Genomic DNA, 10,011 nt, shown 5'->3' with positions numbered 1-10,011 from the left:
GTCAATGGACCTCTTAAAATGAAGATTGATTACTATCGACTCGCCAAGAAAAAGAAGGGGTCAGTGACGATTTCAAACACTTTGTTCGGGATAGGATGTGCCCAGTTCAGGATCGGTAGTTAGGTGTGGCTCTCGACAAATTGAAAATCGTTGGTTGAAAATAGGTTTTTAAAAACTTAAGTGTCAGAATATCAAGCCAATTCTAAATGCGATGAATTAGTGAAAAAGCTATCCAAAATTAGCATTTTTTTGTATTATCGTTTTTCACTAACTTTTAAATTAGGTACAATAACTTTCCTATTGTTCATGAGGTTTTATATCGTTCATATATAATATCGATTCATAGAATACTCATTCATGTATCCGATTCCTAACACGTTTGCAGTCATAAAACCCTTCAGTTAATCGAATATGATCGGATGTTTACAATTATATCGAGTACCGATCATTACCGATTGCTAATAGTAATTTAATGGCTGTAGACGTCTTCGTAATATTCTGTACAAATATGTTATTAGCGTATCGGTGTAATTGGATATGTTTATGTGGCAAATAATCTATGAAGACTTATTTGTGGGAAACTGTGTGATTCATAGGGTCGCAGTATTTTGATTGTTAATGATTGGTAGATGTTAGTTAATCGGTTTTGAAGGTAACGACTTGAAGTGTACATTTGTCTCTTCTATATTTATAACTTTTCAATCCTTGTGTACTTATGGATCTATGGATAATTGAATCGTAAGTCATTGCGTCATAATTAATCACTAATAAATTGATCGGCGTTATATCTGTCCAATTTAAATGGCTTTGAGAAAAAATATTATTAGAAACTCTGGATAAGTATTATGAGATACAGTAATAAATAAGTAAATGTCGAATAGAAGGACCAAATAAATAGCAAATAGACGTACCTAAGCCGTAAATACATCATTACCCAGGACTCACATACTGCTACCACTTTGTTGCATTTAAATAACCCTTTACAGAAAATTACAATATCTTACCAGTTAGTTGGTTTTTGAAAAGCCGTTCCACCCACAGTCGAAATACCTGCTTAACTTAATAAAGGTAAAATGTATCTTCTATCCAGGTTTTCCCAAGCACGAGCTAGATTTCCAGTTTAACCTGATGCGGATGAATATGTTACATTAAGAGCCCCCGCAGACCACAGACTTTTTATCGGCCGATAGTTTGGTCGGGCTCTTAATCAGTACGCAGATATAAGCAAGTGCGCACACTATGGCGATTTGGTATCGGCCGATAAACAAGTTTGATGGGCTTCCCGATTCAATTCAAACTAACCTGTCGGCAAACTATCGGCCGACCGTATAATCAGTATTGGCTCCCTACCACACGCGCACACATAACGATTTTTTAGTCGACCGACTAAGCCGATAGTTCAGTTCGCTCCGAGCTTTGACAGCGAATGGTCGGTCGCGCGTGTTTTGTAAAATGGCGTCGCCCAATTCTCAGTCACTTATTTCGGAATCTTCGATCGTAACTTTGATCGAGGAAGTCGAAAAACGCCCTGCACTTTAATAATCGAGTAATTTGGAATGCATAGTGTAAAATTTTCCATTTAATAATCTATCACTAAAGATATGATGCACCCAATACTCTCGGGCTCTCTTTTTAATTTTCCTTCTCCGGTGTATGAGAGCAATAATAACATTTCTATGCAATGTTTTATTAATTTTCATTGTGCGGTGCGACCACTCTTTTCACCAGTTGGTTAGAAACTAGCAAATAGTCGGCAGACTGTTGGATAGTTTGCGCACTCATCACCGACTAAACTGTTTAGTTGGCTCGGTGTGCGTACTAGCAGGCCAACCCGACTAAATTATCGGCCGATAAAAAGTCTGTGGTCTGCGGGCGGCTCTAAGTATATTTATTTAGTTTATTATCTTGATATAAATTAATTAAATATATATATAAATCGGAACATGTATCGGGATATTAGGGCGAGTAATATTTGCATATGTATTTTAGAAGTCAATGGGAAAATAAAAACAATAGAAAATCGAGACTCATCTAACCAAGGGGTATCGGGTTGCCCGGGTAACTGGGTTGAGGAGGTCAGATAGGCAGTCGCTTCTTGTAAAGCACTGGTACTCAGCTGAATCCGGTTAGACTGGAAGCCGACCCCAACATAGTTGGGAAAAAGGCTCGGAGGATGATGATGAGAAAATCGAGACTCAGTAGTAATACAGTCTACAGCGATGGAAATTGAAAATACGTATTTCCTTTCTATATTTCTTCAGATTTGTTTGTAGTCAAAGTAGTTTTTTTTCTTAAGTGTATATTTATTTAGGTATTCTTGCACGGAAAAATCGTTTAGGCAACAGCAATGCACAATGAAAAATAATTTCGTTAAATTACAATGACGACACACCTATTTATAAGATTTCTAACCAACAAAGTACGAAAGGACCAAATGAAGCAATAAATATATTAATTTAAGCAGCTCTCGATACGAGCAGGATAATAGCAAGATCATTTATTTGCAAATTACCTGTTGGAGCTTGGAGTGTCGAAACATCGGTACCTTACTGTTGTTTACTTAACCCGATAAGTTTAGCTGATAGGGCTAGGGTGAGCATCTGTGCGAAGATTCTAGATAATGTTCTGTGTTAACCGTTTTGTTCGACGAAGTGGTGTTAGGTTTTATCGCGTTTGTGTGTAACGGGTGCGTTTAGATTGAACGAACAAAGAATTTGACCAAAAGACGTGTATGGTTTTGTATCATTTTAGAATTTTTTGTCTAAGTTTTTTTGTGTAAAGAAACGTAGAGCATTCTTTCGTTGTCTTCGATGAAATAATTAAAAATGGGTTCGTATGGTTTAATTTAAATGCACCCTGAGGAGAAGGAGAATTCGATAAAGCTTTTGAAATTGCTTTTATTGCATATTTTTTGAGCCATGAAGATGTCTCTCACAATAATTATATCTTCAATAACTTTGTCCCCAAACAAGTACATGCAGAAATCATGGCGACCTCATAAAATAAAGCAAATTCTACACGTTGGTAGAAGTGTGGCAACATGTTTATCTGAGTGTAATATCGCTTTGTTTCGTCAGCTATCTCGTTGCCAATGGATGATCTATTGAATACCGGTCCGATTACCATACTGTCGCGACACCTGTTACGAAGAAAATGTACTCGTATAAGTACGTTTGTGTTTGGTGTTGGGAGTTCGTTTGCATTTGTCACATGAATGTGATCATGAAAAATCTTCATAAATATTCTAACTGGCTAACAATTGTGCGTCACAACACAATGTGACGAAGCTGTCCTTGAATGAGAACAGAAGGAAAATTTGTAATATCAATATTTATAAAAAAATTGTGTAAAGATGTTCTTTAGCTTCCATTAAGCATGTTATCAGCTAATCTTTAAACACAAATGTAGGAAAACTGTTACTCAAACACAAATTCCATAACCATAAACCCTTAGATCTAAAACTTTAATCTTTACACAAAAACGACAAACTTGAAGATATATCACAGCTTATAGACAAGAGCGGACCCAGACGGCGGCGGCGCCGCTAGTCTCGCGACCGTGCGAACGTTGACGACTGCGACTTTTTGTCGCACGCGTCATAATGCACCGATACGTCAAAATGGGATTACGGCCGTCAACAATCCGCTCAGGTTTCGTGTGACGTTATGACTCATGAGTTATTAATTTGAGTATGGGAATTATAGGTAAGTAATAAGAGATATAATTTATGTCTATGTATAATTTAGTCTCATCATATTGTATTCTAAATTTTGAAATTATGACAGCTACATACATTTTTTTTTTAAATTTTTAATGGCATGGCCTTCTAGCCTTTGTGCCAAATCTTAATTTTAAAAGGGAACAAATATAATGACCACCATAAAATGCTTTGATACCCTTAGTTTTGCAACCAGAAAAATCTACTGAACACCAGAAAAATAAAGTCTAAAAATGTAATAGTACCAGCTATTTTAGTCACGACTTCACTTTAAATTGTATTCGACCACCAAATTTAGTAAATGATCACCAACTCTTGACGACCAAATTAATGTATTATTTTTGCCTAAATAAGTCACTGTGATTGCCATAAAATGTAGGCTTATTATCAAATAAAGTATTATGATGCCATATTAAGTTATGTGTCCGGCTTGCAATGCATGCGTGAGTGTCAGTATGACGAGTGACAGGGGAAAATGGAAGAAAATGACATATTGCGCCGACCCCAAGTAAAATTGGGAACAGGGCAGGAGAAAGAAGAAGAAGAATGTGTTTCTCAATACACTCCCTCGAAAACACACTCTTATCGCACTGTTTAGAGGCATGCAATAGACAATTTTCCACCCTAGTGCAGGAAAAGGGTCCCCATAATGTAATTACATTTATTGTATCAGGCCGAACTTATTTTTTTGGAGTCAGTTTACTTAAACAGGATAGCAAGATGTAAAAACTTTGATTATCATTTTATATTAAAACGCTGGTATAATTTTGATGATCATTCACTACTTTTGGTGATCATTTACTACTTTTGGGATAACAATGATTTATTTGGACTCATTTTGCTTAAATAGGATAGCAGAATGTAAAAACTTTGGTTATCATTTTACTTTAAAATGGTGGTTTAATTTTGGTGATCATTTACTATTTTTGGCTTGCGCATGATTTATTTTGGAGTAATTTCACTTAAATGGGATAGCAAAGTGTTAAAACTTTGGTTATCATTTTACATTAAAATGCGAGTTTCATTTTGGTGATCATTTACTATTTTTGTCTGCTATTTGTTACTATTTCTGGTGATCAGTTAAACATAAGCCATTTTAAAACAGCTACATACAATGCAAGATACTTACTTGGATTCAAAACTACGCCTTTTATGTCCAAAGAGGCTGTTCTATGTAGATTTGTTTTACAATTCTAACCCGCAGCCGTAATTTGTCACCCCGTAGGGGTCATTTGACGATTCCATTAGTTCCTTTTTGAAGGAATTACCTATTTAACTTTTATTTTAGTTGGTGTGAAGTAAGAATAATGACCTCCTCTTTTTCAATAAGTCAGACTTTTATTGAGTAAAACCCACTTTCTTTCCCTCACCGTATGCACGTACCTGGCATGCTACGTACTCTATAGGTATGCTAATAGGTTAAGCTTATTGTATCACTTTGACTGACCCGGGTATCGAACCTATGGTTTCATCATACCGTAAATTTAATGAGAGCACCGCTAGCTTAATTTGTTTCTTAAAATAGATCTATGAGTAATTCGCGAGGGCCTATAGATTGCACGAATTCTATTAGTAGGATGTAGTTAGTCAATTTTAATTAGTTTTTGTAGATCACGTGCGTCATAGATACGAGATTAAATAATGATGGGTCTGCTTGTGATCGCAATATTCATAAATTCTCACTGTGACGTCAGCGTTAAGCCTCTTAGAGTGTTCAAAATCTGTGAAGTGTGACTTGAACTAGAATACATAGTGTTCAGTGCTAGGGGTAAAACTATGTAGGTACATGGGTTGCAGGATTTTTCTAAATGCTTATACACGTTTGTCCTGTAAGAAGGATTGACTGGCTGGCTGAGGGACTGTCCTGAAGGAAGTTATTTAATTAATTATTTACTTCTTTATACTTTTTGCACTATGTACAGCGGCAACTGAGTGATGCACCACCATCCATAATATTTCATCATCATCATCATCATCATCAGCCTATAGCAGTCCACTGCTGGACATAGGCCTCTCCAAGTGCACGCCACTGAGATCGATTTTCGGCTGCTCGCATCCATAATATTTATCGGCATATATTTAAATTTTTTATGATTAAAGCGCCGCAAAAAATACGATCGAAATAATGGTGAATTTTAAATTCTACTAATTACTTATCATAATAAGATAGAGGAATGACCCATTGACAAGTTGACACTATTTCGTTACCTACGGAACCTTAATAACTTCATATACGTTACAAGGTAAGTTAGTGTGATGAGAGAACTAAGAGGTATTTGAAGACGATTCTTTAATTAAATAAATTAGTTTAAAGTGCTTTGTATGACGTCGTTGTATAAATCAAAACGTGGAATTACGATCTTATTTTTTGTTCCAATATTTAACAGTTTATTTTTTTAATAGTAAACTCCTATTGATTATTAACTTAACGATATCCGGATATAAACATTGCTTTGGTTTTCGTTTTGTAGTGATTTGTTTGTTCCTTTTTTGCAACAATTGGCGCTATTTGATACGTTTGTAGAACCTAAAGTGTTAAAGGTATTGTTATTGCATGTAGCATACTCCTTACTCTTACCTTACGAAATAACACAAAATGATTCACCGCCACGGAGTTGCAGATCATCATTCGTCTACCCTTTTCCTTACTAAGTTAGGGTCAGCTTCCAGTCTCACAAAAATAACTACTGAAACTGAAAATTAATCATATCTTACATACAGTATGTAACCTCTTCTTCCTCCTGCCCTGTTGCCAATTTTATTTGGGGTCGGCGCAATATGTCTTCCGCTTCCATTTTCCCCTGTCACTCGTCATACTGACACTCACTCCCTTCCGATTCATGTCATCTTTCAGGCAATACATACAGTATGTAACCAAAAGACTTAATTGCACTGCACCAAACTATAAACACCCTATAGCAGTGATATTAATTATTATTTAGTTAGCGACCAATTAAAGTCACAATATTAATGATACCGTGCTATGCAACCATAGAATTTTAATTTTAATAGTTTTTTTTTCTCTAGTTGTCAATTTAATAGATTTTGTACCATTGTGGATTGTCATTCAATGACATAAAAGTGATGGTATAGTTTGCAGAAAAGGTTAAAGGAATCAGAAAACTATTTTTTACGTTAAAATATTTTTTAAGAGTTAGTGTTTTTTTTAAATAACACTGACATAATATTATGATCATCCGAACTATTTGGTAAGCGCAAATGCGAAAGAGAGTTTTTTTTTAGGCAATAGAATGGAATGTAACGTATGAATGTAGTAAAAGGGGTATGTTTAGAGTTTGCTCATTAGGTACCTGCTTAACTTAAAAAAATGCTAAACAAACAATTATACCTATACTCGATTTGGTTAGGTACCTATTAAAGTAAATAATCTTGATGTATGCTCAAGTATGAATATTTTATATTACCTACTATAAAAAAAATCACGAATATTAAATCCAGTCCCTTTTGAATCTATCAGAAAATCAGTCATATTACAATAAAATCGAAACCTACATAGTGATTATATAGTATGGATTAACTTTCTTCTGTTTATACTTAGTATCGCCTGAGTATTATTTCACTTCAAATATGTAGAATATTCAATGGAAATTGCATGTTTAGAATTTGTATTTTAATTAAGAATATATTTTCTATGTATTCTCTATTTATTTGATTTCTACTTGTATGTTATACCTATGAGGAAATATAGTTTTTGTTTGATTGCTCCTGTGGGACATCATATTCCGCTTCGTTTTTTTTATTCACTTTCATTTTTTTTTACTACTCGACAGCTACTTAAAAAAAAACTATGTTTAAGTAAGTTAGTAGTCGGACAGGTTAGTCTCTAGGTTACCTGGTAAAACTGCATTTATTCTCATCGCATTGCATCCAATTTAATATAGTACCTATTGGTGACACGAACAAGTATTACTAGATGTGCAAATTATTACGATGCGCTCTATTCTCCATTTGGTTAAGTAGGTATTTAACTAAAATTAAACAAAGATAAAAATGCATTTTCTTTATAAATTTGGAGTCTTTTAAAATGATTTGACTAAAATATTAGTGTGCCTGTTTTGTACCTTCAGTATATTTTTGTTTATAAAAAATCTGTCCCAGAACTACTAAACTATAATAAATTTTGTATATTATTTTTACAATTTTCTTGTACGAGATAAGGCTTTACAGAAATGGAAACTAGTCCTAAACTATGTGATAATTAATCATTCCCATTTTAATGTGACCACCCTTATTTATTTTTCTCGGTCAAATACATGTATTGGGAATTTATAAAATAATTTCTATTTATAAATAATCTTATAATATGTTTTAAGCTAGAATTCAGGTCGTTTAATAATTTTTTAATAAATAAATATTTATCAATGGGAATTTAATATTATTCCCATATAGAAATTGTTTTCGTAATGCATTTTTTCCCAATCACGACGCAATAATTTGCGGTCGTAAAAACTTTCGTAGGGCTTCATTATTTGCCTTTTTTTTTCGTTCTTGGTTTTCTTAACTGGAGTTTATTGTACTAAGTATGTAGTCTTGGTATTTTTTATTCTACTTTTCAACGCACTGTTTAGTTGTCTAGTCGCCAGTTGACCCTATGGCGGAAAAGTTTTTTGAAAGAAAATCTTGATTCGAAACAAAGTTTTCAGACTGTGCTGTAAATGTCCTTTGTGTTCTAAATGTTTCAATAGTTTATCAAATTCAATATGCTTTTGTACTGAACGAAGAACCGGAATGTTTTTTATGGATCTGCAAAAGTTTCAAAGATATAAATCAACCATTTAAGACGACATTTAAATTGATGACTTCTTTTTAGTCATAATTGAATGTACATATTAAGTTGTTGGACATCTTTACTGTGACAACTTCGTGTGGAAATTGTGTGGAAGCTTCTTAATTACATTTTAAAGTTGCACCTGCAATCCTGTAAAAAAAAATATGCATTTGCCTACAAATTTTCAAAAGATCAGTAGTTGAACACTAAAGCCCTCAGCGAGCCTTATAATGCCTAAAATGGCTGACAACACAAAAAGTAATTGATATTTGAGTATTTAAGATTCTGACTCAAAAAAATAAAGAAGCAAGTGACTGAATGTCATAGTAGTAGCGAGCAAGTTTCGATCACCTGATCATTTCATGTGTATATCGCTGTTTCTTTTCTACACATAAAGAATGAACACTCGTCGCGTGCAGTTCCCAACCACCTATAGCGTGGTCGCGTATTTTTAATTAACTGTAAAGCGAAGGTCGAATTCCCATTCGGTCTGTGTGTTACACAGTTTTTCCCAGTCGGTACGCCGTATTTTGCGTATAGACGATTTTCAACTGTCAATATTTTGAATAAAGTTGCTGATCGGGTACCAGATTAAATTGAAATAAAATGTATTAAAACAAAATTGACTCATGTAAGTTTCTATTTTTTAAATAAAATATTTATGTTTTTTTCATTTTCATGATTTTTATTCGATTATCTGTGTTGTGTGTAACTTATCATAAATTATTGAAATAGCTTAGCTTTCTACAGCGGTTTGACCCACGTGCCTTTTACAAAGTACTAGTACTATATTAACCTTCCTTCGATAAATGGGCTATCAAACACTGACATATTTTTTTAAATTGCTTTGTGAGTTTCTAAGATGTTCACTTTTAAGTGTACTTTTCAGCTTTATAATAAATGTACACCTAGATACATCGGCCTAAAACCTTTGTTAATATGTACGTAGCAGAGTTGTACTAATAGTACGTAATTGAACTTTACACGATTAAAATTGCTTAACGGTAGCAATATCTTCTTGACATAATAAAGACATCTTTTAGTACCACAAAGCAAGCAAGTTAGTCCTATAAAAGTTTTTTCCCATTCGCTACGACACATGTTTGCACACTCACCTTGTTCAGAGACATTGTATGGAAAGACTGTATTAAACTTTTTAAGGAAAATAATAAATATATGACAGCAATTTATCGCCTGTCACAAAGTGTGCAATTTTGAACACTTGCTCAAAGAGGTATTCTTGAAATTTCAATACGTAGCAAGCAAACGCTCGTTTTGTAGACAAAAAATAAGGAATAGAATGTTATATCGAGTTATTTTTTAACTGTATCTACAATTACCGAGTTTATAGCTTATTTTAACATTGTGCTAACTTTTAATTTGAATTGCTTAGTAATGAGGATAGGCAAAAGGTGAAAGAAGAAAAAGCATAATTATGTCGTTACGGATATGATGATTATAGTCGCGTGGTGGGAGTAACAGCTTAATGTACACCCGCTTGCGT

The sequence above is a fragment of the Helicoverpa zea genome, chromosome 9 (assembly GCF_022581195.2).
Source record: "Helicoverpa zea isolate HzStark_Cry1AcR chromosome 9, ilHelZeax1.1, whole genome shotgun sequence".
NCBI lineage: Eukaryota > Metazoa > Arthropoda > Insecta > Lepidoptera > Noctuidae > Helicoverpa > Helicoverpa zea.
Note: the sequence above shows the minus strand (reverse complement) of the source record.